Source organism: Camellia sinensis, chromosome 10 (genome assembly GCF_055761805.1).
Source record: "Camellia sinensis isolate YWXY chromosome 10, ASM5576180v1, whole genome shotgun sequence".
NCBI lineage: Eukaryota > Viridiplantae > Streptophyta > Magnoliopsida > Ericales > Theaceae > Camellia > Camellia sinensis.
In genome coordinates, this window is record NC_138970.1 from 142,684,067 (window position 1) to 142,692,365 (window position 8,299).

At 31.1% G+C, this 8,299-nt stretch overlaps 1 long non-coding RNA gene across 1 annotated transcript; it reads left to right on the forward strand.

The window, feature by feature from the left end:
• The first annotated feature begins 506 nt into the window (after window positions 1-506).
• On the forward strand, window positions 507-3,265 carry LOC145801347 (uncharacterized). The gene is made up of 2 exons (XR_014342692.1): window positions 507-1,334; window positions 2,960-3,265. It is a non-coding gene; the product is annotated as an uncharacterized LOC145801347 (long non-coding RNA).
• The last annotated feature ends 5,034 nt before the right edge of the window (window positions 3,266-8,299 follow it).

The window sequence follows — 8,299 nt, forward strand, 5'->3', positions numbered from 1 at the left end:
GATGATCTGTTTTTTAATGTATGATATGTTTTGTCATTGATATGTAATGTATGATCCTCTTTTTTTTTAATTATGACCCAAGGCTGAATATAATAGTTTGAGGGGATAATTTGACACAAGTGATGAAATGAAAGAATTTTAAGTTTAAAACAACAAAATTTAACAAACCATGAGAATTTGAACTGTGGTTGATTTATATGCAAATATATGTGACTATAGCTTTTCAAACCCTAAAAAGTTGTGACTCTTTGTTGTTATATATATATATATATATATATATGTGTGTGTGTGTGAAAAGATGGGTAGATTATGGTGAAAGAAAATTATAAGACTTTCCTAGATTCTATATATAAATCATTTTCCTCAGAGAGGGACCCCCTAGAGATTTCATTCCAAATCCTTCTTTGATCCATGGAGAGAAAGAAAACTTTTCTTTGTCATGTTTTAGCTGTGATAATTAACATGTTAAATAAATAAATAAAAAATCAAGAAGAAGAAGATTTTTCTTTTTTTTTTCTTTTTTTTTGGGGACCTTAGTCTTGGAATGTCAAATGTAGTGACTCTTAAGTGATTAGTGTTTACATTATAATGGGTTGCCTCTATTTATTCATTTCATATTATTTTTGTAAAGGTTAAAAATGTCAGAAGTTAACTCTCAAGTACCAATTGAGAGCGAGGCCTCACAACAATCATCGCTAGCTACCAACTCACCATCTTCCCTCTCTAATCAAAATTTCGTTAACTTAGAAGAAGAGTCTAATACTTGTGGAGGAACTAAAAGGAAAACTAGTATTGTGTGGGAATACTTTAAGAAACAACAAGTCAATGGGGTGTGAAAGCAATATATAATTATTGTAATAAGCATCTCGGAGGTGATTCAAAAAATGAAACTAGGCATTTGCATGATCACTTTAAGAGTTGTACTAGGAAAAAAGTGATGGACATGAGACAAAGTTTGAACTAACAACTTTAATAGAGAGAGTCTAAAAATGAATTCTTATATTTTTTTATCAGGATTTTGCTAGGAAAGAGTTGTCACTTGCCATAATATTGCATGAATATCCCCTCTCTATCGTAGATCATGTTGGTTTTAAACGATATTCAGCAGCACTTCAACCATTGTTTAAAGTACCTTCTCGAAATATGATAAAGAGTGATATTTTAACATTTTATGGTTATGAGAGGGTGAAGACATTGAGTTTGGTGGAACATATTAAAAGTAGGGTGACAATCACAACTGATATGTGGACTGCTAGCAATCAAAAGAAAGGATTCATGGTTGTCACCGCACACTTTCTTGATGATTCATGGACATTGCAAAGTCGCATTTTGAGGTAAATTTGCAAATCATTTAAAAGTTCTATCTTATTCAGTTTAATTTGCATATTATTAATACTTGTTCACGAATATTATAATTTAGGTTTATTTATGTTCCATGTCCACACACAAAAGAAGTTCTTTGTGATACTTTGCTTGCATGTATAATGGATTGGAATATTGATAGAAAAATTTCTACTATTACTGTTGATAATTGCTCCACAAATGATGCCATGATTGCCATGTTGATGGATAAGTTGAGTAATGCATTGCTTTTGTTGGGTGATAACTTGTTTTATATGCGTTGTTGTGCGTATATTTTGAATTTGATTGTGACAGATGGACTAGATGTCATACAAGTGGGTGTGGAGAAAATTCGAGATAGTGTATTGGACAGCAGCACCAAAAAGACAAGAAAAATTTGAAGAAACAGTCAATCAATTGCGTAATCCACATACTAAAAAATTAGGCCTTGATTGTGCAACTAGGTGGAATTCAACCTACTTGATGCTTCAGACTGCCTTATTGTATAATGATGTCTTTTCTCGGTTGAAAAATAGAGAGCCCCAATATAAGACCATGCCAAGTGAGGAAGAATGGGAGTTTGCTAGAGAGATTAGTGAGAGGTTTAAAATATTTTTTTCTATCACAGAGTTATTTTCTAGTACTAAGTATCCCACAACCAATGTTTGTTTCCCAGCTTTACGTAAGACTAGGATGACACTGTCTCAATGGCTTTCTTGTGAAATTAAAGTGATTAGAATAATGGCATAAAAATGGTGGAAAAAATTGATAAATATTCGTTAGTGATACATGGTGTTATTGGAGTTGTTGTTGTACTTGATCCTAGGTATAAGATGAGTGTATTGGAGTTTTATTTTGAAAAACTTTATGGAGACAAAGCTGAAGATGAAGTTGATAGGGTTCATCAGATTTGTTATGATTTGTTGCAAGAGTATCAGCACCGAGTTAGTATGGAGACCAATGTTGTTGATGACTCTTCTATTCATCCAACAATTGTTACAGAGACCCTTTCAGAGTATGATTTGTTTATTAGTAGAAAGAGAAGTAAAAAAATGAAGAATGTAAGATTAGAGTTGAACCATTATCTAGAAGATGATGTTTTGCCAAGAACTTTAGGTTTTGATGTTTTGAATTGGTGGAAAGCCAATGGATCAAAGTATCCGACCTTACAAACAATAACTAAGGATATTTTAGCTATTCTTGTATCCACTGTTGCTTCTAAGTCAACATTTAGTACTAGTGGAAAGTTGGCGAGTCCACATCGTAGTAGACTTCATCCAAACACATTAGAAGTATTAATGTGTGTACAAAGTTGGTTGTGGGGTGTAGAGATGAAAGGTACTCATATTATTATTTCATCCAATCTATATATTATTATTTCACTTTTATATTATCATGGAATAATTTCAATACTAAATTTATATTCTTTACTTTTTAGGAAATTCAACATTAGAATCGGTGGACTATGCAACTATATATGATGATGATGAGATCGACTCGGATGAGTCATGTGTCACTTTTGTATTAGTTGTTATCTTTTTTGTTTTAATTGTTAACATTTTTTACATCTTATTATTAGTATTGATTATTTATTTTTTTTCCTTTTGTTATTTAACAGGAATTCAAGTTGAAAGAGACGATGAAAGTTGTGATGTGGTTGTATGAGTATTGGACAAACAATATTGTTGTTGTTGTTTTTTTTTTTTTTTTCCACAATGGATTTGGTTTTTTATATTGTAATGGATTTTTTTTTTAATTTTATTTTTTGGGTAGCCTATCCCTTACGGGCTGTGCTTGGGGCTAATTATTATCTTTGCAACTTGCTCGATTTTCCTTTGTGTGGGCTGCTGGATGGAATATGCTATTTGAATATGTTGAAAATATATTGACAGATATGCTATTGACAGATTGCCATCCTTATTGACAGATATGCTATTTGAATATGTTGAAAAAATGTTGATAGATTATTTGAATATGTTGAAAATATGTTGACAGATATGCTATTGAGTGAAGCTTGAATATGTTATTTGAATTTCTTTTGTGTGGAAAATATTTTGACAAATATGTTTGAATAGGATGTTTACAGATCAAACAAATATATTGACAAATTTTTTAAAGATGGACTGGATGTTTAAAGATGGACTGGATACAGATTTTTTAATTTGAAAATATATTGACAAATATGTTTGAATAGGATGTTTACAGATCAAAAAAAAAAATTGATATGCTACTACAATTCGGGGATTTTTCGGGGTCAGGGATACCCGATTCCCGATCGGGGGCAAGGGGGGGTGATGGGCTCCCCGCAAGGGATCGGGGGCGAAGACGGGAAATTTATTACTTTCGGGGAATAGGGACAGGGAGTGCAGTCCTCGGCCCTGCCCTGCCCTTCTCCATTGCCATTCCTATAATGAAAGGTCCATACATTTTCATCAAAGACATAATTTCATACGACAACTACTTCCACATGTTGTCACTATAGACTTATATAGTCTAAGAACAATATTACAGATCCGTTAACCTAAGGGTTAAATAGAGAGTTCATAAGAAGTCGTTAAGGAAAATGTGGCTGAGGCCTTTTGCGAGAATGTTATCGGAATAGAAAACCCAACCTAATTGACTAGAAATCCCAAGATGTAGGTTCAAAAAGACAACATAATTGCATGTAACGGTTGAGTTACTGTAGAGGTAAATTTTTTTCCTCATTCCTATGTACAGTGATACCCTGTAGGGTGAAAGATTAAGCTGATGCTTTTAATGACCTGTATGTATTGATAAGTCAAGCATGCTATAGCGAGATACTTTTAAAAAGGTCACCTATGTAAGTGCGAAATAGGATCTCTTCTTTAAGAATTGACAAGACCAAATTCTTTAAAACCACTCACTGAAACAGGCAAGTATTCCAGGGCCAAACATGACACAACAATGAGAGCAGAACTATGGTAGGAGAATTCCTGTATGAAGTCTATTGTTTTGGTTTATACAAAGGGTAGAATAGTTCAAGATATCACATTCACTACTCAGCTAGTAAATCCGATAAGCTTTCATTAAGACATGTTCAAAACCAAAAGCTATCTTATCCGATGTAGGGATTTTCTATGGTGATCTCTCGTCGAGTCATTGTTTTCTCTCATTCTTTCTTTATGTGGCCAATTTTATTCATGTAGAAGATTGTTGAAAATACTAATTTTTCGGCAACTTTAATTTGAAATTAAAGTGAGACCCAATTAAGGTGGTGTGAAAACCAGCATTTAATTATTCTAAAAATAAAAATGAATAAATAAATAAATAAATAAGTTAATTAACAAATTAATTAACAAATTTTATCTGGAGTTTGTCTGAAATATATTAGTGTATAATTTAGTTTTAATTTAATCTAATTAAATCCCTAACAAAGGAATTATTAAGAATAATAATTTTGTGGGTATTCAATATTTATTGTTTATAAATTATTTTAATTAGGATTTAACATGATAATTATTCTTACTAAATACCTTAGTTAAAAATCTTAGTGTATCAATTTTGAGAAACCCATACAAATACACACACACACACAAAAAAAAAAAAAAAAAATCTGAATCGAATTCTCGGTGGCAGAATAGTGCCACCTGTTTGTTTGCATGTAAATGTAGGAACCCTCACCTCATCATACTTCTTGGATTTAGAAAATACGAAGTGACCAGAGAATGATGAGAAGAGAGAGAGAGAGAGAGAGAGAGAGAGAGAGAGAGAGAGAGAAGGGAAAAGCCTCAGCCTCAGTACGTTTATATATATATGCATGCTACTCTTTGATTAGAGAATGTAAAGGAAACCTGAGAAAAGAAAATCTGCGAAGTGGAATGAGTTAACAAGAGGAAGAGGTTAAGACGGTTGCATATTTTCTTACCATTTCACTATCCCATTTCAATCCTACAAATAAGTAAGAAAACCGTCTCAACCCTCTCATTTTTTTTTTAATTGTTGAAATTTTCATATTCTATTTATATGATAAAATGAATAACTTATAGATAGAAATTTTTATATATATGTATATAAATTTTGTGATGTGTATATCAAATATTTGAAGATATTGATAGTCTTAAAGTCATGGTATTATTGTGGAAATAGGTTTGCATGTGTAGTTTATACCATTAAAGAAAGGATTGAAGATTTGATTTGGTCCTTGAATCTGCCAGAAAATTTGTATGAATTTTTAGACAATTTTATACTCAAAATTTGAAGATGATTTCTTCTACAAAGTTGTTGATAATGATGTCTAATTCATCCAGAAATTTTGGCAACAATTATTGAGCTTTGTACGAATTTATACAAATTTTTAATTAAATATGAAACTGTAAGACAAATTTTACTATATGTTTGAAAATTTATAAAAAAAAAAAATTCTATATTAAGCCAAATCTGGTAATTTCTAACTAAAAGATGAAATTTGAGAAGTCTAGTTTCATGATAAATTTTTATATTGTGGAGTTGATCTATGAATTTAAGTATGGAATTAATTTTAGAAAATGTAATAAATTTGTGTCATAAAATTTCTGGAAATTTTACAGAATTAATTATAACTTATTTTTGGGAAATTATTTCTGAAAAATGACCTAAACATCTTTATTGAATATTCTGTACATTTGCACGAATTTTAGAATTGTATAAATAATTTATTTATAATTTTTATTACCTAAGGTATAATCTGAAATTTTCTGGACAGATTTAAAATCATCACTTCAACCATTTATTTGGATAAGAATCAATTACTGTGTTGGTCTAATTCATCAAATATTGTAAATTAGTAATCCATGTATGGGTGTATTGTGGTTTATTTAATATTGTTCTAGTTTAATTTTGTAAATTAAAAATTCATGCATGTGTGTGATTATGGTTTATTTTCTTTGTATCTAAGTTATTATATTCATATCATGGTTTAAACTAATTGTTTATTTAAATTTTGTACATTGAATTATTATTGCGTTACATGTGTAATATTTTATGTTGAGAATTTTAATGAGTTGGTATAACATTATTGGTGATTGAAATTTGAATAATTTGTGATTAATATAAAAACTAATCGAAATGATTAATGGTATATATAAAGTTAATAATAGAGGGTTACTACCGGTTGTTCAGGGTGAGCCCTGATTTTTAATAATTTTTACGTAAATTGTGTCGCGAAACCCTAGGATGGCACGGGGCTTATTTGAACCCTTATCGGTATTTGATTTTGGAATAAGGGTGGATGTGCGGGTGGCACGCAGAGAAGTTACGTATCCCTGGCAGACTGTTCCCTTGGGGCAAACCACGGATGCTACGGCTTGGGTATATAACTCCGGGCGTGGGAATCTTTGGTAGTTCTTGAATATTTGACCAAGGGGGGTTTCCAAACTAACCGTGGCCATGGCTCAATGGTTGGTAAGAAAATCTCTTGGGTGAGATTTTGAGCGTCACCTAAACTATTAAAATTGTCAAAATTTTATAATGGTCGTTACATTTATCATGCAATTAATTATTATGGTTTGATCATTTTCTCTTAAAAAGAATGGTAGGTTGGTTATATTTTCTTACTCTGTTGCAAAACTCATGGCATATATTTGTTACCCTGGCGTTTCATGCCAAATTATGTCGAAGAATGGACTGAGGCTGAATTTGGAGCTGCTGCTAATATTGAACCTTGGCTAACTTAAAGTTAAGACTTTATCAAAATAAATTTTTATTATCTCTTGTATTAGTATTTAAAAATGTTGTGACATTGAATGTGAACTTGTAATTTTATTTTTGTTGTTGAACTTTGACTATGTGAGAATTTAAAATTTCCTAATTAGTTGTTAAAATTTTATTTAGCAAGTTATTTGTTATTTAAATTTTATGATGTTCAAAAAAAAAATTTGGGGCGTCACAAGTGGGTTCAAGTGGAGTTAAATTTTCTTAAGTGAAAAGATTATAATATAAAAATAATGAGTTGAAACCATTGAGTTATGAATGAGAATTGTCTCATAAAGTGAGTATTAATTAAAATTGGACTTGAACTTAGACTTGAACTTAGTCTTGGCCTAGACTGAGCCTAGGTTTGTGCATGAACATGTGTTGGGTATAAACTTGGCTTTGGACCTAATCTTGAACTTGGGCTGAGCTGTGCTATGTTAGGGCTTAGCTTGTACATGTATTTGAAATTGGGCCTAGATCGGGTTATGACCCAACACCCGCATCTGTTTTGCAACTCATCGGGTTTGGATAGCATCGTATACATATTTAATTATATATATTATGTACCTGAGAGTTTTGCACATTTTTAACTCTAACCCTAATGGCTAGAGTTAATGGCTATTGATGCTAGATTTTATAATAGCCTTCATAGCTAAGACCCCTTCCCTACAAGCATAAAAGAGCATTTCCCCTCAAACTTAAAAGTATGACATAGAGATGATTTTTGAGATGAAATTTTTTTGGCTTTCTTTAGGTAAATTTCGGGATATGTTTATACTAAAGGAAAAATTAAAAGTTTTTTTTTTCGTCTATTCTTTTTGCTAGTCCCTTCATTGATTCTTGTTAGAGAGAGACAGAGTACTGCCCTTAGTCAGTTCATCGAAGCTATCCATGAGGTGCTCCTGCAGTAGTTGGTCTCAACCGTCATATCCTGAGAGACAGACGCCGACGTTCCTCCAACACCCTTCAACGAGATGGTGAATCTATTTTAGGCAAACTATGTAAACCATAGGTTTCAATTTGCTTCTTTTGTTATTTGTTATTTAATCTTTCATAATTAATTTTACTTCAATGAGTTCTAATTTTTATTTATCCATGTTATTAATTTGTTTTATTAGTGATTTTGTTTATGCGAGTTCCATGATTTAATTCAATTCATTCCTGTATTTTTAATTTTATAATTTATTCTATATTTCATTCTTTAATAAAAAATAAGATTATTTTGTCATTTCTCTTTAATTTTATTATATATATATTTAGTATTATT